The sequence below is a fragment of the Pristiophorus japonicus genome, chromosome 1 (assembly GCF_044704955.1).
Source record: "Pristiophorus japonicus isolate sPriJap1 chromosome 1, sPriJap1.hap1, whole genome shotgun sequence".
Classification (NCBI taxonomy): Eukaryota; Metazoa; Chordata; class Chondrichthyes; family Pristiophoridae; genus Pristiophorus; species Pristiophorus japonicus.
In genome coordinates, this window is record NC_091977.1 from 221,466,218 (window position 1) to 221,489,397 (window position 23,180).

At 44.1% G+C, this 23,180-nt stretch overlaps 1 protein-coding gene across 1 annotated transcript in view; it reads left to right on the plus strand.

The window, feature by feature from the left end:
* The first annotated feature begins 508 nt into the window (after positions 1–508).
* LOC139242088 (MOB kinase activator 3B) overlaps positions 509–23,180 on the plus strand; it is a 237,260-nt gene continuing 214,588 nt past the window's right edge. Inside the window, exon 1 of the mRNA XM_070870248.1 lies at positions 509–596. The gene's annotated coding sequence lies outside the window, so the exon portion shown is untranslated. The remainder of the gene's footprint in view (positions 597–23,180) is intronic.

Genomic DNA, 23,180 nt, shown 5'->3' on the forward strand with positions numbered 1-23,180 from the left:
AAATTCATTCTTTCTTTGTTACAGTACTGGTGAGTATATTTTTTAAATTATTAAACTCAGTCCATTTGGATTTGAGAAGAAGACACATACTTCTAAATGCATTTTTTATTTGGATAGATAAACGAGTGAAGCCCAAGTGCACTCGGATAAAAATCTGAATTTTATGATGCCCAAAGTAAGATTTCTATTTGCTCTGAGCGAATTCAAGTTCAATACACAATACTTTAATATTATTTACTAATCTCTGAATACATCTGAGTGTGACTGTTCGGGTCCCGAGCCAAATCAAACTGGACTTGTTTATTTTGTGTGGTCTGTCCGCCACATGTTTTCTATCATTTCTGTTTTGGTACAGTTATTGTTCCCATGGAGTGCGATGATGTCTCACTCACTTCCTGTAGGTGTCTGTTGTGGCGCTCAGTCGGTCACGTTACTTGTCTCCCTCAGTTCTTTTCAGTTTCCCGGAGCGCGATTCGAATCTGGTGTCAGTCGATGCGTTGCCCAGCGTTTGGAGCGAGTGTTCAGAGCCTGTCTGTCTCAGTGTAGCAAGTGAGGGGGAGAGTTTACGCCCAGGAGCCCGATCTTCTCAGATGATGGTAAGTGTAAAGCTGCTGGATAATAATCACTTCGCTTTAGATCATCTCGCAAGATGAAACGGCTAATGTGAATTGTTACAGAGATCGCGCTGTGTTAGAGCACCGTCTGTTTTGCGATTCTCCTCCTTGACATTACGGTGAGTGAGCCATTCAATGAAATGAGTGGGGAGGGGGCAGTGGGGGTCGTGGAATCCCCGCAGTAACAGCACAGGTTCCCAGCAGAGCAGTGGACAGGGTCGACTATTGGTCGACGGTCCATTTACAGGTCCATACTGCTCTTGCACCTTTAGAGAAATGCCTGTGCATAAGTCAATTGCATGTAGAGTTAGCAAGGTACATGTGCGTTTGTATATAAATATACATATATATTTTAAAAATGTTCTATTGTCATCAGGACAACCATACACAAAATTATGGTAGGGTCACTCCATGGCCTACCTTCACATTGATAAGCAGGGCTAAGGGAGGCTATTTGGCATATGTAGTTCACTGTCCCACAGAAACCTGCAACTACCCCCTCGCCTCCTCATCGTCCAGCGTCCAGCATCTTGAATGATTCCAGAGATTTTGCCTTCCCCCACTCTACTTAGACCATTCCAGGCATTCATCACTCTTTGAGCTTCCTAACATCAGTTCTGAATGTGCCTTTTTATCAATTTGTCCATATGTCTCCTTGTTCTGGAGTCATGGCTTAGCTTGAAATAGTGCAAGGTCCACTCTCATTTGCCTCCTTTCAAGACGTAAGCTAAGTTTTTCGAACCTTTCCTCGCAACTCCGACCGCTGGCACTGGGGATCAGCCTTGTGACTCATGTATTGCCTCTAGGGCTTGTTACTTCCCAGCATGGCTGGCGACCTAGGTCGCAGAGTGGCTTTGAACCATTGTTTCAGCCACTTCATTAATGTCCTGCCCGTGTGTTTTACTGTGGTCAGGACGAAATGACATTTCATATATTTCTACAGTGGCCATGGTTAATCGAATCATAGAATGATACAGCATAGAAGGAGGACATTCGGCCTATCATGCCTGTGCCAGCTCTTTGGTAGAGCTATCCAATTAATCCCTCTCCTCTGCTCTTTCCCCAGAGCCCTGTACATGTTTTCCCTTCAACATTTATCCATTTCTCTTTTGAACTATTGAATCTGCTCCCACCATTCTTCCAGGCATTGCATTGCAGATCGCAACAACTCGCGGTGTAAACATATGTTTCCTCGCGTCGCCTCTGGTTTAAGCCCCTTTATCATTGTTTAAATGACTGCTCGATTTTGGATTAGATTTTTCTCTCAGATTAATTCATCTTTGGTCACTCGCTGTAGGACGAGTAGGTTGGAGAACCTCCTGATGAATCTGCACCACGAACGAGTGAAAACCAAAGCGTACAGGTCCAAGATGTGTAGGATCACCAGGGGTGCTGTCTCTACCTATGTTCAGAGCTTTGGTACGTGTCTGGATGACCATGGAATCATCATCATAGGCAGTCCCTCGGAATCGAGGAAGATCTGCTTCCACTCTTAAAATGAGTTCCCAGATGGCTGAACAGTCCAATACGAGAGCCACAGTCCCTGTCATAGGTGGGACAGATAGTCGTTGAGGGAAGGGGTGGGTGGGACAGATTTGTCACATGCTCTTGCTGCTGCCTGTGCTTGATTTCTGCATACTTTCGGCGATGAGACTCGAAGTGCTCAGACCCCTCCCGGGTGTACTTCCTCCACTTAGGGCAGTCTTTCGTCAGGGACTCCCAGATATCAGTGGGGATGTTGCATTTTATCAGGGAGGCTTTGAGAGTATTCTTGTAACGTTTTTGCTGCCCACCTTTGGCTCGTTTGCCGTTAAGGAGTTCCGAGTAGAGCACTTGCTTTGGGAGTCTTGTGTCTGGCATGCGAACTATGTGGCTTGCCCAGCAGAGCTGATCAAGTGTGGTCAGTGCTTCAATGCTGGGGATGTTGGCCTGGTCAAGGATAGTAATGTTGGTGCGTCTGCCTTCCCAGGGGATTTGTTGCGTCTTGCGTAGACATCGTTGGTGGTATTTCTCCAGCGACTTGAGGTGTCTATTGTACATGGTCCATGTCTCTGAGCCATACAGGAGGGCGGGTATTACTACAGCCATGTAGACCATCCTATCCTCTGTTTCGGATGTCCCCCAAAGTTCGTCACCGTCCTCCACCTGCTCCATGACGACCATGGAATATGACCATAGTGTCCACAGGTTCACTGAAGCTTTCCACGGCTGCTTGGCACCGCCGACCTCTTTGTAACTTTGGCAGAAGATCAGCAGAAACCCCATTTTCGCTGCTTCTCCGTGGTTTCCATCAATCTTCCACTGAAGTTACAGCAGGAGATTGGGAGAGATGTTGCATATTAGATCCAAGTTGGAAGATACTGGCCTAACCTGGAAATAATTCATTTAGGTTAGATAGGTCATATAGTATTTTATTAATGCTTGCTTAAAGAATGTTTGGTGGCATTCGGCTTGCCAATACGAAATTTACCAGACCGAAAATGGAGCTGCCAATGTTTGGATGTATCTCTTGTGCCCCAGAAATGAACGTAATATTCAAGGTGTGACCTGACTACTGCACTGTCGAGCTTAAGCATGACATCTTCAAACTTAAACACTACTGATTTGGTAATGCAACTCAGCATTCTGTTTGCAAAAAGGCATCCTCACTCCAGTAAGCAGTACAATGGTCTGTGTGCACTTGTAATGGCCCATGCCACACAATTTGAATATTCCCTGAAATTCCGGTCAGAGGCCCACATCTTCAAGATATGGTCGGAGAAGCTGGAGTCACGTGGGCCTGGACAACCAATCACGGTACGGTATTCTAATTGCTAGTAATGGAAACGCCGATTCTCCGAGTTCCCATTACTATAATTGAGAATAACCCCCTAAAACAACATAATTAATTTAAAAAAACACCTCACATATTTAAAATTAATTGAAATTAAAGTTAATTAAATGTTTTAGAAAAAAAATACATTTTTTGGATTTTGTTTTAATAGGGTTGAAAATAAACTTACTTTAATGGACAGGGTTTTTACTATAAAAATGTGCATTTAAATAAAATGTTTATATGTATTAAAACTGTTACACTGGTAAAAGTAGGTTATGCTTTTACCAGGCATAAGAGTTTGAAGGACATTCGCTGGGCAAGAGATGGGCAAATAGCCCAATCTCTCTCTTGCGTGGATGTCCTTCTCCCGGGGATGCGGAAGATCTGTCAAGAGATACCTTGACAGATCGGAAAAGCCGGTTTTCGGCGCATGCACATTGCACGGCAAAAAACCAGCTGTTGCAATGCCTCGCCGGGTCCATACGCATTCAGTACGGACCCGGCGAGGCCGGGATTTCATGCCCTATTTTAATTTTAACTTTTGGCTTTAGTTTTATATTTAATGGCAGCATCCAGAATTTGGCTGAAGTTTACCAGATTAACCCCTCCTTGGGGTGTTTTTCTATGTTGAAGATGCTATTTAAAATGAAACTGTTGTTGTAAACTTTGTTTTAAAAACATCCATTTTAAATTACTTATGCGTAGACCATGTCTATTCTCATGCACAATTAAACGTCACCAGCACCAACAACCAAGTTGGCATCTGATCTCAATGGCAAGTGATTGCCAGGCAATGTCCACAATAACAGCTTATATTACCGTCTACTGGAATGCAATAGAGTTTGTTTTGTGTTTCCCAAATTATACCTGGAAAGCAATCTTTTAAATGGGAATGTGCTGAACTGGTTTATTTTGTGATGGGGAAGAGGAAGGATTTTTATCCTTTGGTTGCAGTCTCCCCACACTGAACATTACTAGGGTATGGGTGGGGAAGGAAGACATAAGTTAGGGGATCAGATAATCACTACCAGGGCTGTACCATTTCTCACACCAGTACTGTCTCCCTTCTCCCCAGCTGGTGGCCCATTCCCCATGCTGATGTCTTTCTCTCTGTCTCAGAGAGCTGTGGAAGCTGGGACATTGAATAAATTTAAGACAAAAATAGACAGTTTCTTAAACGATAAGGGGTTATCGGGAGTGGGCAGGGAAGTAGAGCTGAGTCCATGATCAGATCAGCCATGATCTTATTGAATGTCGGAGCAGGCTCGAGGGGCCGTATGGCCTGCTCCTGCTCCTATTTCTTATGTTCTTAGGCTCTTAAACATTATAAAGCCTGAGTCGATCCTCTCCGCCAGCATCGTGTGCAGTTTATGCTGGCCCTAATCCCCAATCCAGTTTCTTTCCATCACAAAGCCACAACTCTTTGTATTCCTGTGGTTCAGGTAGATGTTAAAGATCCCACGACACAGATAACCACAGAGTTCACCTGATGTCCTGGTCAGCATCCTTCCCTCAACCAACACCACCAAAAACAGATCAACTGATCATTCATTTTGTTACTTTTTGTATGATTGTGGATGCCATATTTATCTACACACTAGTTGTTCCACTTCAAAGTAATTCATTGTTCTGCCATGTTTTGAGAGACATGTTAAAGTATTATATAAATACAAGCTTCCCTTCCTTCTTGCATTGCTCCTGTTTTTTTCTGCCCCCATTACTCACTATCTCCTTTATATGTTTAAATAAATAACCATGCATTGTTTTGGTGTCCTGCTGAACTCTAACTACAAAGGGATGTTTCAATGCCTGCTGCCCCTTGCACAGCCTCTGTGACCTCTATTTTCCCTGGTAGAGTTCAACATCCCTCTGTCAACCAATACCACCAAAATAGTTGGGCATTTATTTTGGTGCTGTTGATTGCACGTTGCTGGTGTAGAATGGCTGCCATGCCTGGCTTCATAACAGCAATTATTCCACTTCAAAAGGAACTCACTGCATGTGAAGCATTTTGAGACATTTATGAGAGATGTGATCATATGCTATCTAAATGAGAATCATTTCCCACCAAAGAAAAGTTTTTCATTCAAAACACACGTATTAAAGAAATGTGATAAACAGAGTCACTGGTTGAATTTCGTTTTTACTGTGTGAGACTGAGGGATTGTTTAAAGGATTTTTGGTGGCCACATTACACAATTCTGTTCATTTTTTCACATGAAAACTGCAAATCTGTGGCCTTGGTGATAAGTTGCAGGGTTTCCAGTTTCCCAGCTGAACTCTCTAGTTAATTGATGGCGTTAGTTTCCACAGATAATCCCTGTGGGGACTGGTTGCTGTGCCAATGGATCTTCACCTAAAATAAATACCAAAGTGGAAGGTAACAGCTTTCACTTGCTCTGTGTTTCTTTTCATGTGTGTTGCATGTATCTCTTCTGTGCTTACATCCGGGCCAGGGTGTCCCTGAAGATGGAGCAGGCGGTGTCCACCGGTACGCTCGCGGCCTTCCGTGAGAGGTGGGCGCCGGAGGGACTGGAGTGCATCGTTACCCCCGGCAACCAAATTTTAATTTGATTTTATATGTTTTAAAGTTTAATTTGTTTTAATTGCTGGGTTTTAGTGTCCCCCTCCCCTTTTATAGGGGGCACTTGTAAAAATCATGATTTTAGTGCCCAAAACCCCCTCCCCCAAAAAATACAAACCCCCCCCCCAAAAAAAACACAAAAAAGGGCCTGAAGAATGTTTGGAGTGTCCCCCAGATCGGGGGGGGGGGGCACTTGATTTAATGTTTATGTTTGCCCCCAAAAAGAGTTGTGTATTGCATGTATTAGTTTTAAACTTTGTTATTGATTGCCTACATTGAGCTGTTGTTGGTCATTTTTTTTCTTTTTCATGAAATTGATTTTGCCAACAGGTGTTTCCAATTACCATGTAGCCCCTGCTAGAAAATAAGGTCACAAATTTTAGTTCCAGAAGCTGTTGATTTCTGACAACACATCTCCTCACAAGGAGAAGCACCCCCAAAATTATATAGGACCTGGCTGCAATTAAGGGTTTTCCTCGACTTGTTGCAGCTTCAAAGAATCTAAACGCAGCTAGGATGCTATTTTAAAATCTTAAATGATATGCTGCTGTGGTGTGGCTTTTGGGTGTTTGGGAGAACTCCAGTAATCTGCTAGTAATTGATCTTTTGTCCTCTGGAAGGCAAAAGCCAAGCCAATTTTAGTTGGGACAGAAATGTAATTAATTCATTTCACATAATGTAGAAAACTGGAAGCTGGTTTAGAGGACCCAGCCGCTCATTCATGTAATCCTGTTCGCCCATTCACAAACTCTGCTTTGTAAGCAAAGCACAGTGACCAAATGCGGTGACAAGCTGCTCGCACTGACCACACTCCGGGGCTGACATTGTTCGTCTTTCAATTTTACATCATCAAAGGAGGCCATTTGACCTATTGTGCATGTGCCGGCTTTCTGAAAGAACATTTAGTCCCATTCCCCCAAGCCTTTTTTTTAGAAAAACTTTTAAAATATTTATTCACTTACGTTTTAAAAGCTGTTCTACGTTCTGCCTCCAACCCTGTTTCTGGTAAGGCTTTTCGTGTCCTAAGACCCTTTTGCAATAAAAAAAAATCTCGTCTCCCACTTGACTCTTTTCCTGGTGGTCTTAAACTTATGCCCTTAGTTACTGACTAATGGAGGCAGTTCTTTCCCTTATCTAAACTCCTCATCATTTTGAACATCTCCATCACATCAAGAGCCGTGACCTACACGGCTACGGACCTAGTGCTGGAAGATGGGATTAGGCTGGGTCGCTCTTTTTCCACCGACACCGATGGGCCGAATGGCCATCTTCTGTGTCGTACTTTTCTATGATTCTATCTCAAGAACAGGTTGCTATCTGTTGCTGGCTTTCTTCAGTGAAAACTGGACGGAATTATGGAATTCACCGCCGCCCCCTACCCCCCAAACAGTGGTTAAAAATGATCCAATCTCTTGTAATAGCAGTCTGATTTGATTTATTGGGTCCCAATACATTCAAAGCCCCGCAAATAACCCGCCATCGTTTATCCTGGGAGCAAATAAATTTACCACAACCAACCAACCATTCTGAGTGGAAGGCGGAGCGAGTAGCTTGTCCACGCTGATTGGCGACTTCCCCCTTACAGTGGAACATGTGCTGCAATGTTGGTGTTGAAGGTTGCGGGCGGTGGTTGTTACTCATTCATTGTGCAGGCACAGGCAGTCAGTCTTCCGCCTTTGGAAACCGCACCCGTCACCTCTGGTGCTGGAGGCATTGTCTGTTTCCGTTAATCGTTAATGTAGTCTTTAAAGGCACTCCTGATCCTGGATCAATCACCAGGAAGCTTACCAATTGGAGAAGAGAGTTTTGTTTTGCGGGCTATACAAAATCTAAAGTATTGTTGCTCCCCTTATTATTTTGATTTATCTTCACTATTAGTCCTGGTCAATTTCAGAGGCAGCCCTGGTCAGTTTCACCTACTGGGAGTAGGTAAGAACCAGTAATTGTTTATTCTGCTGTTTGAATATTCGGCTTGGCTGCTATTAAAACGTTTGCATGCATCTGGCTTAAGTTGTTCTGGAATTACAAATCACTCTGCTCTGCATTTCGGTTTCCCCAAAGCAGGAAGTTTTGGTCCTGCTGCAGCCCACATGTGAGACGCCTGTGCTCACTCACTCACTCGCTCCATGTTGTTATGTAACCGCGCTGATGCCGTGTTTGTCTTGGGAACAAAAAAATAAAAATCGACAGGGGGAGCAACGATAGGATGAGCAGACCATATGATCTACCATTGTATTAGAAAAAGATAAACAACACCCGGGGCGATAAATGTTTCCATCAACTGCAAGGGCAGAGCTGGCAGGATTTCACAATGTTTGGCTTTTGTGTTGAGGGCGACAATGCAACAGACCGATAGTTGTTCATCAAACGGGCTGGAAGGCCGCCAGCTGGAGTTATTTTCTCCAAGTAAAGTTTAAAATTTGATTTTAGTGCCCAAAAAAAAAAGTTGTCTTTCCTGACAGCAGATGCTGCTATGGCTAGCTGCCAAACTGGAACATCTCAATGGTTGTTAGCCCCCCGCTCCCTTTACGATTTCTGCGGGGAGACTCATTGCAGTCTGTCGATTGGTGTAACTGAACGAATGAGCGGCAGACCAATCCCTGTGCCCGGCAATTGCCCACGACCAAATCCACTATTTCACCTCAGTCTTCCCATGAAGGCATTGCTTCGTGTTCTGGTTGTACAGGTGCTGGCTGTACTCTCATATATTGCTATCCTTTATGTGATGCCAGATAGAGTTGACCGACTATTCGGTCACTGGGGGCATCACAGCCAAGTCCAATCCTGTCTTCGCTGGATTTGGGCACACTTGTGCACTTTGCTGTTCAGTACCCCTGCTTTAATCAGGAGAGGGGGACCTTGCTGATACTATTCCCTCCCTGACAGTGGGACACACTGAGGCCAACAAGCTGTAGTTCTTCACCACTACCCCAGCTGAGGCCAGCTCAGCTAATGTGAAACAAATCAAGATTGAACATAAGGTTTCATGCTGTGTACAGCTTCATGTTGCACAAGTCTTTGCCTGTTGAACCATTGTTTTTTTTTAGGATTGCATCACAAGTTTCCAAACTTTTTTTGTTTTAAAGTGTGTTGTTGGGGGGGGGGGGGGGGGGGGTGCGTGCGTTATTATTAACCAGTTGTTCCAGGAATAAACTGCTCTAACACCTTGTCTGTTACAATGCCCAAGTTTCTACAGCACTGTGGATTAGCACACTTTTTTCAAACGATAAGTGGGAAGGATGTGTTAATTATTTTTGTACTTCCTACACCAGCCAGGATTCAATCAAGCAGAGTCAGCATGGTCAAATGAAAGGTAAATCATGTTTGACAAATTTGCTGGAGTTCTTTGAGGATGTAATGATAAGGGGGAACCAGTGGATGTGGCGTATTTGGATTTCCAGAAGGCACTCGATAAGGTGCCACATAAGAGGTTATTGCACAAGATAAAAGCTCACTGGGTTGGGGGGTAATATATTAGCATAGATAGAGGATTAGTTAACTAACAGAAAACAGAGAGTCGGGATAAATGGGTCATTTTCTGGTTGGCAAACAGCGACTAGTGGGGTGCCGCAGGGATCGGTGCTGGGTCGTCAACTATTTACAATCTATATTAATGACTTGGATGAAGGGACCAAGTGTAATGTAGCCAAGTTTGCTGATGATACAAAGATGGGTGGGAAAGCAAATTGTGAGGTGGACACAAAAAATCTGCAAAGAGATATAGACAGGCTAAGTGAATGGGCAAAAATTTGGCACATGGAGTATAATGAGAAAATGTGAGGTTATCCACTTTGGCAGAAATAATAGAAAAGCAAATTATTATTTAAATGGAGAAAAATTGCCAAGTGCTGCAGTACAGAGACCTGAGGGTCCTTGTGCATGAAACACAAAAAGTTAGTATGCAGGTACAGCAAGCAATCAGGAAGGCAAATGGAATGTTGGCCTTTATTGCAAGGGGGATAGAGTATAAAAGCAGGGAAGCCCTGCTACAACTGTACAGAGTATTGGTGAGGCCATACCTGGAGTACTGTGTACAGTTTTGGTCTCCGTATTTAAGGAAGGATATACTTACATTGGAGGCTGTTCAGAGAAGGTTCACTCAGTTGATTCCGGAGATGAGGGGGTTGACTTATGAGGATAGGTTAAGTAGGTTGGTCCCATACACATTGGAGTTCAGAAGAATGAGAGGTGACCTTATTGAAACTTATAAGATAATGAGGGGGCTCGACAAGGTGGATGCAGAGAGGATATTTCCACTCATAGGGGAAACTAAAACTAGGGGACATAGTCTTAGAATAAGGAACCTCCTCTTTAAAACTGAGATGAGGAGAAATTTCTTCTCTGAAGGTTGTAAGTCTATGGAATTCTCTGCCCCAGATAGCTGTGGAGGCTGGATCATTGAATATATTTAAGGCGGAGATAGACAGATTTTTGAGCGATAAGGGAATAAAGGGTTATAGGGAGCGGGCAGGGAAGTGGAGCTGAGTCCACGATCAGATCAGCCATGATCTTATTGAATAGCGGAGCAGGCTCGAGAGGCCAAATGGCCCACTCCTGCTCCTGGTTCTAATGTTCTTATTCTTCTGATCTTCTGTGAGATTAAGTTTGGTGTAAAATTATGGACAGTTTTATTCTGTGTACCCACAGCTACCAGTTGCTCAAGCATACTTTGTGAGAGAGCCCAGATGACAGAGAAACTTTTATGCCAAAGCAAAAAATATGAGAAGAAATAACTTGGATTTACACAGTACCTTCCAAAGCACATCTCATTTAATGAATTAATTTCTGAAGTACAGTCACTGTTTTGTAAGCACATGCCACAGCTAATTTACATACTGTAAGACCCCCACAACAGCAATTGAGTTGAATAAGCAGTTAATCTGTTTTTGTTGTGGTAGTTGAAGGAGGGGTTCTGGTAGAACTCCCTGCTGTTCTTCAAATAGTGCCGTGGGATATTTTACAGCCCCATGTACAGGCAAATGGGCCCTTGATTTAACATCTCATCCAAACAATGGTACCCCTCACAGTACGACTCTCTCTCAGTAGTGCATTGCAATACCAGTTTAGAATCATGTGCCAAAATCCTAGAGCAGGGCTTGATCCCATAACGTTCCAATTTAAAGGCAAGAATGCCAGCAATTGAGCCAAGCTGACACTTGCAGGATAATTTGTTGTGCGTCCCAATCATCTACAATGTAGTTTTAATAATTTTACTTTAGTTTTATTTTTCTTAAAAAAGGCAAATATGGCCCAGTGGGAAAGTCACTGCATTGTGGCGTACTGTGCCGCATATATCTGGAGGCCCTAAATTCATACCCTAGTTTGTACTGTTAGCTGATTTCAGCTTGTGCGATGGAGGGGGCACCACTATTGGCCTATGTGTCTGTGGGTGGGGGGGTGGGGGGGCATATAAATCTGCGAGGGTTTTGATTCCTGATTGCTTTCAGATGACCACACTACAATTGTATGTGTGCAGTCTAGGCTGCTATGGAAAATGGTAATTTCCAGTCCCTACTCGCCTTTATCCCAACACGAGTCACTCCCTTTAGGGGAGGACAGGAGAAAAATAGAAATTAAACTAATATGAAAATCACTTCGAAGTTCAAGACAAACAATGCCATGACATAATTCCATCACTAATCCTATTCTTGAAATATATTTTACAGTGACATCACCATTCTTTTAAATCTTACTATTTAATGGATGCTGTCCAAGGATACAAGTGATTTCATTGCCTACAGAACTGTAACTTTACACATGAAAAGCTAATGTGTGGCATTCAGAATTAAATTGAAATTCAGATTGTACCCAGAATTAAATAAACAATGTGTGCCTTTAGTGATCTGATGTAATGGCACTACTTAACGTGTTTTTTCTATAATCACGAAAGCTATCAGTTTAAAAAAAAACTCCATGTACAAATATTGTCCAATAATGTGTTTCACCGGGTCAGGATGTCCCTGAGTGTGTGAAAATCTGAAAAAATATTGCTTTAATAAGTAACATAGTACTATCTGTGGAAGATTATTCCTAAACCCTTTTATGATACCTGAAAACTACTTAACTGTCCCTTTGTAGTATTTTGATGCTTAATGATTAACATAACTCATATCTCTAATGTTCCCATTAGTTTTAACTGTGGCAGCAGAACTTTAAGTGTGCATTTACACTGGGCTGCAGTTCAGGTTCCAGTTAGACAGAATCACATTTACATTACCTGGCTAGAAGTATTATTCTTGTCCGGGAGCAAGCTGTGTGATTGCTTAGATGCAGACATGGACAGAGTTCTCTTTAAACAGATTTATAAGTTTCAATGTTTAGAAAGCAGGCATTGGAGAATCTCTGCTCTCTAAACACTTAAATTGAGGACAGGTGCAGTTACAAAGTGCTCGAGTATAATGGACTCCTGCGTACTTTGTAAACCAGGTTTGAAACCACATTAGCTTTACACTCCACATGGTGTCATACCAAAGACTGCCAATCCAGGGAATCTCAATTTGAGGCAAGTCAGGCCCTGGCTCCAGATTACACTACTATTTTAGTATTGGTGCAAATCCAAAATCATTTTGTGCCAACACTGAACTTTAGTGTAAATACACAGTGATTTTAATGATTAAATGTTAATATGCAAACTCAGATTAAATATGACTTTCAAAGCCCAAAAACATACCAGTAAATGGAGGAGGCAGCAGGAGTATAGTTTCCAATTAAAAATGCTGGCAACTAAGTGCAATAGTGATTTTATTTGCTGTGCGGTCACCTCTTCTTAATGGGAGAGTGGCAATTGGCAGCATGACTAGGTTAAGGGGTGATCTGATCGAAGTTTTCAAGATATTAAGGAGAACAGATAGGGTAGAGAGAGAGAAGCTATTTCTGTTGGCTAGGGAATCTAGGATGAGGAGGCATAGTCTAAAAATTAGAGACAGACCTTTTTAGGACTAAAATTAGGAAATACTTCTATTCACAAAAGGTGGTTTAAAAACTTGGAACTCACTTCCGCAAATGGCAATGGATGCTAGATCAATTGTTAATTTTAAATTTGAGATTGATAGATTTCTGTTAACCAAAGGTATTAAGGGATATGGGCCAAAGGTGGGTATATGGAGTTAGGTCTCGGATCAACCATGACCTGATTGAATGAAGGAACAGGCTCGAGGGGCTGAATGGCCCACTTCTGTTCCTAAGTTCCAATGACATCCCATGTTGTATCACTTTGCAACAGAATGATTAGAATTAGTAAAGTGCCAAAATACCCTGTTCCACCAGGAAGACACAGACTTCGGCACCGCTTGTTGCCCCATAGCCAGAGTGGAAGCATGCAAACTGTTTGACATTCATGAATTTTACTTTTGGTTACATAATTAAGTGAATTAGGAAAGGGGGAAATGTAGCTCTGAGAAGTGGGGTGTGTGTGGGGGGGGGGGGTGGTCTTCCAAGACTTTGGGGAGGATTGGGGTGAGGGGCACCCCTGGACTGAAGCCATTTTATTTTATAACCCCCACTCCACAGAAATGAGCAATGTTATTACAGCATTATTAGTAAAACTGATTTTTTTTTATTACACTTAATTTTATTTCAATATTATTACGCTTTCAGAAGCATGCTATCTAGATATCTAATTTGGATTAGGAGAACCCAGAAGCAGCAGGTGTATGGCTTTTCTGAGAGTTTGATGGGCTGTTAATCATCCTAGGTCAAAAAACAGAGGAAGGCGACTGATAGTCTGTGGAATGTGGCCAGAAGCCATTGTGGATAAGGATTGTTTGATGGCTTTTGTGATATCACTATATTGATCTGACGAATGAGGCGCAATGGATATGTAAACTGCAACTCTTGCCGAGGGCAGTAGTGCCAAAAAACTGACCTCCTGAAGTTACAGGGAGCTTGTTGATGGGTTCCATGTCATGATATGTGTATTTCTTTCATTAGTGTGTAATAGAAGTCACTTTTGTGACCCGAGTTGGAAAATGACATGGCTGCCACAAAAAGCATTGCAGTGTTGTTTTATTACACTTTTGGGCTAGTCCCACCTGTGGAAGGAAGAATGTGAGGGTGCTCCTGGCCAGATCTAGCTGTTCTTGTACATTCGTTTTGTGGTTATAAGTAAGTTACTGTCAATTCAATTGCATTGTCACACTTGATAGCGATTTGTTTCAAGGTTCCTTTTAAAATCTTCTTTCATTTTGTTTTATCTTCTGGGGTGTCAGCTGGCTCAGTTGGTAGCACTCTAGCCTCTGAATCAGAAGGTTGTTGATTCAAATCTCACTCCAGGGCTTGAGCACAAAAATCTAGGCCAACTCTCCCAGTGCAGTATTGAGGGAGTCCTGCACTGTTGGAGGTGCTGTCTTTTGGATGAGACATTAAACCGAGGCCCCGCCTGCTCTCTCAGATGGACGTAAAAAATCCCATGGCAGTATTTCGAAGAAGAGCAGGGGAGTTATAGAAACATAGAAATTAGGTACAGGAGCAGGCCATTCGGCTCCTTGAGCCTGCACCGCCATTCAATAAGATCATGGCTGATTATTCAACCTCAGTACCCCTTTCTTGCTTTCTCTCCATACCCCTTGATCCCTTTGACCATAAGGGCCATATCTAACTCCCTTTTGAATATATATAACCAACTGGCCTCAACAACTTTTATGCGGTAGAGAATTCCACAGGTTGACCATTCTGAGTGAAGAAATTTCTCCTCATCTCGGTCCTAAATGGCTTACCTCTTATTCTTAGACTGTGACCCCTGGTTCTGGAACTCCCCAGCAACGGGAACATTCTTCCTGCCTCTAACCTGTCCAATCCCGTCAGAATTTTATATGTTTCTATGAGATCCCCTCTCATTCTTCTAAACTCCAGTGGATACAAGCCCAGTTGATCCAGTCTCTCCTCTCGTGTCAGTCCTGCCATCCCAGGAATCAATCTGGTGAACCTTCGCTGTACTCCCTCAATAGCAAGAACGTGCTTCCTCAGATTAGGGGACCAAAACTGAACATAATATTCCAGGTGCGGTCTCACCAAGGCTCTGTACAACTGCAGTAAGACCTCCCTGCTCTTATACTCAAATCCCCTGGCTATGAAGGCCAACATGCCATTTGCCTTCTTCACCGCCTGCTGTACCTGCATGCCAAACTTCAATGACTGATATACCATGACACCCAGGTCCCGTTGCACCTCCCCTTTTCCTAATCTGGCACCATTCAGATAATATTCTGTCTTCCTGTTTTTGCAATCAAAGTGGATTACCTCACATATATACACATTTATACTGCATCTGCCATGCATTTACCCACTCACCTAACCTGTCCAAGTCACCCTGTAGCCTCTTAGCATCCTCCTCACAGCTCACACCGCCACCCAGCTTAGTGTAATCTGCAAACTTGGAGATATTACATTCAATTCCTTCATCTAAATCATTGATGTATATTGTAAATAGCTGGGTCCCCAGCACTGAACCCGACAGCACCCCACTGGTCACTGCCTGCCATTCTGAAAAGGACCCGTTTATCCAGACTCTCTGCTTTCTGTCTGCCAACCAATTCTCTGTCCACGTCAGTACATTACCCCCAATACCATGTGCCTTAATTTTGCACACCAATCTCTTGTGTGGGACCTTGTAAAAAGCTTTTTGAAAGTCCAAATACACCACATCCACTGGTTCTCCTTGTCCACTCTACTAGTTACATCCTCACAAAAGTCTAGAAGATTTGTCAAGCATGATTTCCCTTTCATAAATCCATGCTGACTTGGACCGATCCTGTCACTGCTTTCCAAATGCGCTGCTATTTCATCTTTAATAATTGATTCCAACATTTTCCACACCACCGATGTCAGGCTAACCGGTTTATAATTCCCTATTTTCTCTCCCTCCTTTTTTAAAAAGTGGTGTTACATTAGCTACCCTCCAGTCCATAGGAACTGATCCAGATCCAGAATGTTGGAAAATGATCACCAATGCATCCACTATTTCTAGGGCCACTTCCTTAAGTACTCTGGGATACAGCCTATCAGGCCCTGGGGATTTATCGGCCTTCAATCCTATCAATTTCCCTAACACAATTTCTTGACAAATAAGGATTTTCTTCGGTTCCTCCTTTTCGCTAGACCCTCGAACCCCAATATTTCCAGAAGGTTATTTGGGTTTTCCTTAGTGAAGACAGATCCAAAGTATTTGTTCAATTGGTCTGCCATTTCTTTGTTCCCCATTATTAATTCACCTGATTCTGACTGCAAAGGACCTACGTTGGTCTTCACTAATCTTTTTCTCTTCACATATCTATAGAAGCTTTTGCAGTCAGTTTATATGTTCCCTGCAAGTTTCCCCTCATACTCTATTTTCTCCCTCCTAATTAGACCTTTTGTCCTCCTATGCTGAATTCTAAATTTCTCCCAGTTCTCTGGTTTGCTGCTTTTTCTGGCCAATTTATATGTCTCTTCCTTGGATTTAACACTATCCCTAATTTCCCTTGTTAGCCACGATTGAGCTACCTTCCCCATTTTATTTTTACTCCAGACAGGGATGTACAATTGTTGAAGTTCATCCATGTAATCTATAAATGCCCGCCATTGCCGATCCACTGTCAACCCTTTAAGTATCATTTGCCAGTCTATCCTAGCCAATTCACGTCTCATACCATTGAAGTTACCTTTCCTTAAGTTCAGGACCCTAGTCTCTGAATTAACACTGTCACTTTCCATCTTCATAAAGAATTCTACCATATTATGCTCACTCTTCCCCAGGGGGCCTCACACAACAAGATTGCTAATTAGTCCCCTCTCATTACACAACACCCAGTCGAGGATGGCCAGCTCTCGAGTTGGTTCCTCGACATATTGGTCTAGAAAGCCATCCCTAATACACTCCAGGAAATCCTCCTCCACCGCATTGCTACCAGCTTGGTTAGCCCAATCTATATGTAGATTAAAGTCGCCCATGATAAGTGCTGTACCTTTATTGCACTCAACCCTAATTTCTTGTTTGATGCCATCCCCAACCTCACTACTACTGTTTGGTGGTCTGTACACAACTCCCACTAGCGTTTTCTGCCCTTTGGTATTCCGCAGCTCTACCCATACAGATTCCACATCATCCAAGCTAATGTCCTTTCTTACTGTTGTGTTAATTTCCTCTTTAACCGGCAACACTACCCCACCTCCTTTTCCTTTCTGTCTATCCTTCCTGAATGTTGAATACCCCTGGATGTTGAGTTCCCAGCCTTGGTCACCCTGGAGTCATGTCTCCGTAATCCCAATTATATCATAATCGTTAATAGCTGTCTGCGCATTTAATTCATCCACTTTATTACGAATACTCCTCGCATTGAGGCACAGAGTCTTCAGGCTTGTCTTTTTAACACTCTTTGTGCCTTTTAGAATTTTGCTGTAATGTGGCCCTTTGATTTTTGCCTTGGGTTTCTCTGCCTTCCACTTTTACTATTCTCCTTTCTATCTTTTGCTTCTGCACCCATTTTATTTCCCTCTGTCTCCCTGGTGTCCTGAGCCAATATTTATCCTTCGATCAACATCACTAAAGCAGATTATCTGGTCATTATTGTTATGTCTCAAATAAAGCAATGTGACTGTACTGTAGACTTGAGTAAGTGTGACCTTAGTCTCTTTATTCTGACTCCAGAGTGCTGGCACAGCATGGGAGGCCTGCTTACATGCAGTGCTCCCGAGGGATGCTGGGATCCCTTTGGACTCCAACAGATGCACCCTCTGGTGGCGGTAGAATGCTGGTTACAAGGTGTTGCATACATAACAATTATCACATTGTTATTTGCGGGAGCTTGCTGTGTACAAATTTGCTGCCACATTTCCTACACTACAACAGTAACTATACTTCAAAAAGTACATAATTGGTTGTAAAGCACTTTGGGACATCCGGTGGTTGTGGAAGGCGCTATATAAATGCAAGTCTTTTTTGGGGGGTGAACTATTAAGATGTTCCTGTAACTTTTTGCATATAGTGTCAATTTGAACATACGACCATATTAAAATGACCAGAAAAGACCTATTGATCCATGTGGTCTGTCCCACACATTTGTGGTGCCTTATACATCACGATACATACACTCCTCACCTACCCGGAACCTTCATTATTTTATAAAACTTGATCAAATTGCCCATGAGTCTAGTTCTTCCATATGATGAGTTACAGCTCATTGACATGAGGTTTATATATTTTGCCATGAATATCAATGTGTGAATCCTTGGCTTGCGCATCAGCTGAGATACATGGCTGTAGGATGAGAAACCAGCTGGATCATCAGAAGGTCACTTGGAAAATTATCTTTAAATGCTGTCACTAGGGTGAGATATTGCAAATACAAAACAGTTATAATCACAACATTAAATGATGGCAGTGCAATTTTAAATAAAAAGGTAATCCAGTATTAACTATGCCTAGTCACAGCCATTTGACAGTTTAGCAGATTTTTCTGTTACCACTTTTTAATTTAGTCAATTGATGAATAGACTTGTACCAAGGAAATCAGTGAGTGATGTCCATATTCTTTCAAATGGACTGTAATTACCATAGCGCTCTAGGGAATATAGGCCTAGTCTACTCAATCTCTCCTCACAGTACAGTCCCCGCATCCCAGGAATCAGTCTATTCACACGCTCTCTCTTCAAACAGCGCCAGTATCTTCCCAAATCTACTGTATCTCCTTTCCCTCCTTCCCCTTATAGCTGCATTTTGTCCAGTCACCTGTGTCCACTAGCCACAATGAAGGGTTTGTGGATGCTCCCTTCAACTGTGCAGCACATTGGCTTGAAAAAATGCAATATCCCCACCGACTCTTGGGAATCCTTGGCCCATGACCGCTTAAAGTAGAGGAGAAGCATCCGAGAAGGCACCGAACACTTGGAGTCCTTTCGCGAGAGCACGCGGAAGTCAAGTACAAACAGCGGAAGAAGCGTAAAATGAATCAAGCACCCCACCCACCCGTCCCTGCAACCACCATCTGCCCCACCTGTGACAGAGACCGTAGAAACATAGAAACATAGAAACATAGAAAATAGGTGCAGGAGTAGGCCATTCGGCACTTTGAGCCTGCACCACCATTCAATATGATCATGGCTGATCATTCACCTCAGTACCCCTTTCCCGCTTTCTCTCCATACCCCTTGATCCCTTTAGCCGTAAGGGCCATATCTAACTCCCTCTTTGAATATATCCACTGAACTGGCACCAACGACTCTCTGCGGCAGGGAATTCCACAGGCTAACAACTCTCTGAGTGAAGAGGTTTCTCCTCATCTGAGTCCTAAATGGCCTACCCTTATCCTAAGACTGTGTCCCCTGGTTCTGGACTTTCCCAACATTGGGAACATTCTTCCCGCATTTAACCTGTCCCATCCCGTCAGAATCTTATACGTTTCTATGAGATCCCCTCTCATCCTTCGAAATTCCAGTGAATAAAGGCCCAGTTGATCCAGTCTCTCCTCATATGACAGTCCAGCCATCCCTGGAATTAGTCTGGTGAACCTTCGCTGCACTCCCTCAATAGCAAAAACGTCCTTCCTCAGATTCGGAGACCAAAACTGAACACAATATTCCAGGTGAGGCCTCACCAAGGCCTTGTACAACTGCAGTAAGACCTCCCTGCTCCGATACTCAAATCCCCTAGCTATGAAGGCCAACATGCCATTTGCCGCCTTCACCACTTGCTGTACCTGCATGCCAACTTTCAATGACTGATGAACCATGACACCCAGGTCTCGTTGCACCTCCCCTTTTCCTAATCTGCCACCATTCAGATAATATTCTGCCTTCGTGTTTTTGCCACCAAAGTGGATAACCTCACATTTATCCACATTATACTGCATCTGCCATGCATTTGCCCACTCACCTAACCTGTCCAAGTCACCCTGCAGCCTCTTAGCATCCTCCTCACAGCTCACACCGCCACCCAGTTTAGTGTCATCTGCAAACTTGGAGATATTACACTCAATTCCTGCATCCAAATCATTAATGTAAATTGTAAAGAGCTGGGGTCCCAACACTGAGCCTTGCGGCACTCCACTAGTCACTGCCTCCCATTTCCTAAAAGGACCCGTTTATCCCGACTCTCTGCTGCCTGTCTGCCAACCAATTCTCTATCCATGCCAGTACATTAACCCCAATACCATGTGCTTTGATTTTGCACACCAATCTCTTATGTGGGAACTTGTCAAAGGCCTTTTGAAAGTCCAAATACACCACATCCACTGGTTCTCCCTTGTCCACTCTACTAGTTACATCCTCAAAAAATTCCAGAAGATTTGTCAAGCATGATTTCCCTTTCACAAGTCCATGCTGACTTGGACCGATCCTGTCACTGCTTTCCAAATGCACTGCTATTTCATCCTTAATAATTGATTCCAACATTTTCCCCACTACTGATGTCAGGCTAACCAGTCTATAATTTCCCGTTTTCTCTCTCCCTCCTTTTTTAAAAAGTGGTGATACATTAGCTACCCTCTGTAATGTCCTTACACACTGCTATAAATTCACAAGAGGCACATTTTGCAGACAAGTTCACTCTGTGACCTGAACCTTTATTTACAGGACCAAGAAGTGATGACCCTGCGTGGGACCTCCTTTTATATACCTGGATGACCAGGTGAGGAGTGTCTCCCACAAGTTCACCCCCTGTGGTCAAGGTCTGAATTTCTTAGGTGTACACAGTGTACAGTGTTGTTACATGAAGGTTACAGTTACATGAAGGTTACATACATGACATCACCTTCCTCCACCCCCCCCCCCCCAACGTCTTATGGGGTCAAAGATTAAGTCTTTCACGCGGTCGACGCTCTCTCGTGGAGCGTCGCAGTTGGGGCTCTGGTTGTTGAGCCTTGGCATGCGTCTTTGTCACCTGTAGTGATTCCGGCTTGTCTGGGCTGGCCGTAGGGACTGTGCATTCTGCTGAATGTTCTTGTTGCTCGTTCACTGGCGGTGGTGTGTGCAACATCTCATCATCTCATGATCTTCCTCAGGATCCTCAGTGTCCATGCTGAACCTTTTTTTTAACTTGGTTCAGATGCTTGCGGCATATCTGTCCATTGTTAAGTCTGACCACTATGACCCTATTCCCCTCTTTGCCAATTACAGTACCCTCAAGCCACTTGGGCCCCAAAGCGTGATTAAGAACAAATACAGGGTCATCGATTTCTATACATCTCCCCTTTGAGTTACGGTCATGGCACTCATTTTGGGACTGGCGCTTGCCCTCAGCAATGTCTGACAGGACAGAATGAATGAGGGACAGCTGAGTTTTAAGTGTACGTTTCATGAGTATTTCCGCAGGCGGGACTCCCGTGGGCGAATGCGGTCGGGACCTATAGGCCAGCAGGAGGCGCGATAGGCGGCATTGAAGGGAGGGTCCTTGAATCTGGAGCATGCCCTGTTTTATGATTTGGACCGTACGTTCTGCCTAGCCATTGGAAGCCGGCTTGAACGGTGCCGTCCTGACATGTTTGATGCCATTACCCGACATGAACTCCCTGAATTCATAGCTTGTGAAACACGGGCCGTTGTCGCTAACCAAGATGTCCGGCAAGCCGTGGGTCGCAAAGACCGCACGCGGACTCTCCACAGTGGTGGATGTCGTGCTCGAATTCAAAATGATGCACTCGATCCATTTCGAGTACGCATCAACAACAATGAGGAACATTTTTCCCATGAACGGGCCCGCGTAGTCTACGTGAATCCGTGACCATGGCCTGGTGGGCTGAGTAGGGCCTCCCTAGGGGCATTGCCCAGCTGGGCACACGTCGTGCACCTGCGAACACAGTGTTCCAGGTCTGAGTCAATTCCCGGCCACCATACATGTGACCGGGCAATGACCTTCATTAGCACGATGCCTGGGTGCTCGCTGTGGAGTTCCCTGATGAATGCTTCCCTTCTGGGGCATGACTACACAGATGCCCAATAATAGGCAGTCGGCTTGGATGGAGAGCTCATCCATCCATCTGTGAAACTGACCTCCTCGGGGCATGCTCCGTGTGTAGACGCCCAATCCCCAGTCAGGACACATTTCTTAATCAAGGATAAGAGGAGATCTCTGTTGGTCCAGATTTTGATCTGGCGGGCTGTGATGGGGGAGCCTGCGCTGTCAAAGGCATCAACGGCTATGACCATCTCAGCGCTTTGCTCTGCTGCCCCCTCAGTGGTGGCCAGTGGAAGCCTGCTGAGCGCGTCAGCGCAATTTTCGGTGCTTGGCCGGTGCCGTCTGGTGTAGTCATGCACAACCAGCGTGAGAGCCCATCGCTGAATTCGAGCTGACTCATTGGCATTGACAGCTCTACCACAGAAAGTTGTTGAGGCCAATTCACTAAATATATTCAAAAAGGAGTTAGATGAGGTCCTTACTACTAGGGGGATCAAGGGGTATGGCGAGAAAGCAGGAATGGGGTACTGAAGTTGAATGTTCAGCCATGAACTCATTGAATGGCGGTGCAGGCTAGAAGGGCCGAATGGCCTACTCCTGCACCTATTTTCTATGTTTCTATGCTGTCTGACAACAGGCATGTTAACGGCTTGTGGTCCGTTTCTAACTCGAACCTTCTGCCAAAAAGGCACTGGTGCATCTTTTTCACCCGTAGACACATGCGAGTGCTTCCTTTTCAACCATCCCATATCCCCGTTCTGCTTGGGAGAGCGATCTGGAGACATAAGCTACAGGTTGGAGTTGGCCTTCATCATTACTCTGCTACAACACGCACCCAACCCCATAGGATGATGCATGTCAAAACCAATTTCTTACAGGGATTGTACAGAGTCAACAGCTTATTAGAACAAAGCGGGTTCCACGCCCGATTGAAAGCCCGTTCCTGACTGTCCCCCCAAAACCAATTGCAACCCTTACGCAGGAGCACGTGTAGCGGCTCCAACAATGTGCTTAAGTTCAGCAGAAAGTTCCCGAAATAGTTCAAGAGTCCCAGAAATGAACGCAACTCCGATGTGTTGCCGGGCCTGGGCGCATGCCGAATCGCCTCCGTTTTGGATTCGGCAGGCCAGATCCTGTCTGCGGCAACCCTCCTGCCCAAAAACTCGACCTCTGGGGCCAAAAACACACACTTGGACTTCTTTAGTCGCAGGCCTACCCGGTCCAGTCAGCGTAGCACCTCCTCCAGGTTGTGGAGGTGTTCCTCGGAGTCTCGACCCATGATAAGGATGTCGTTCTGAAATA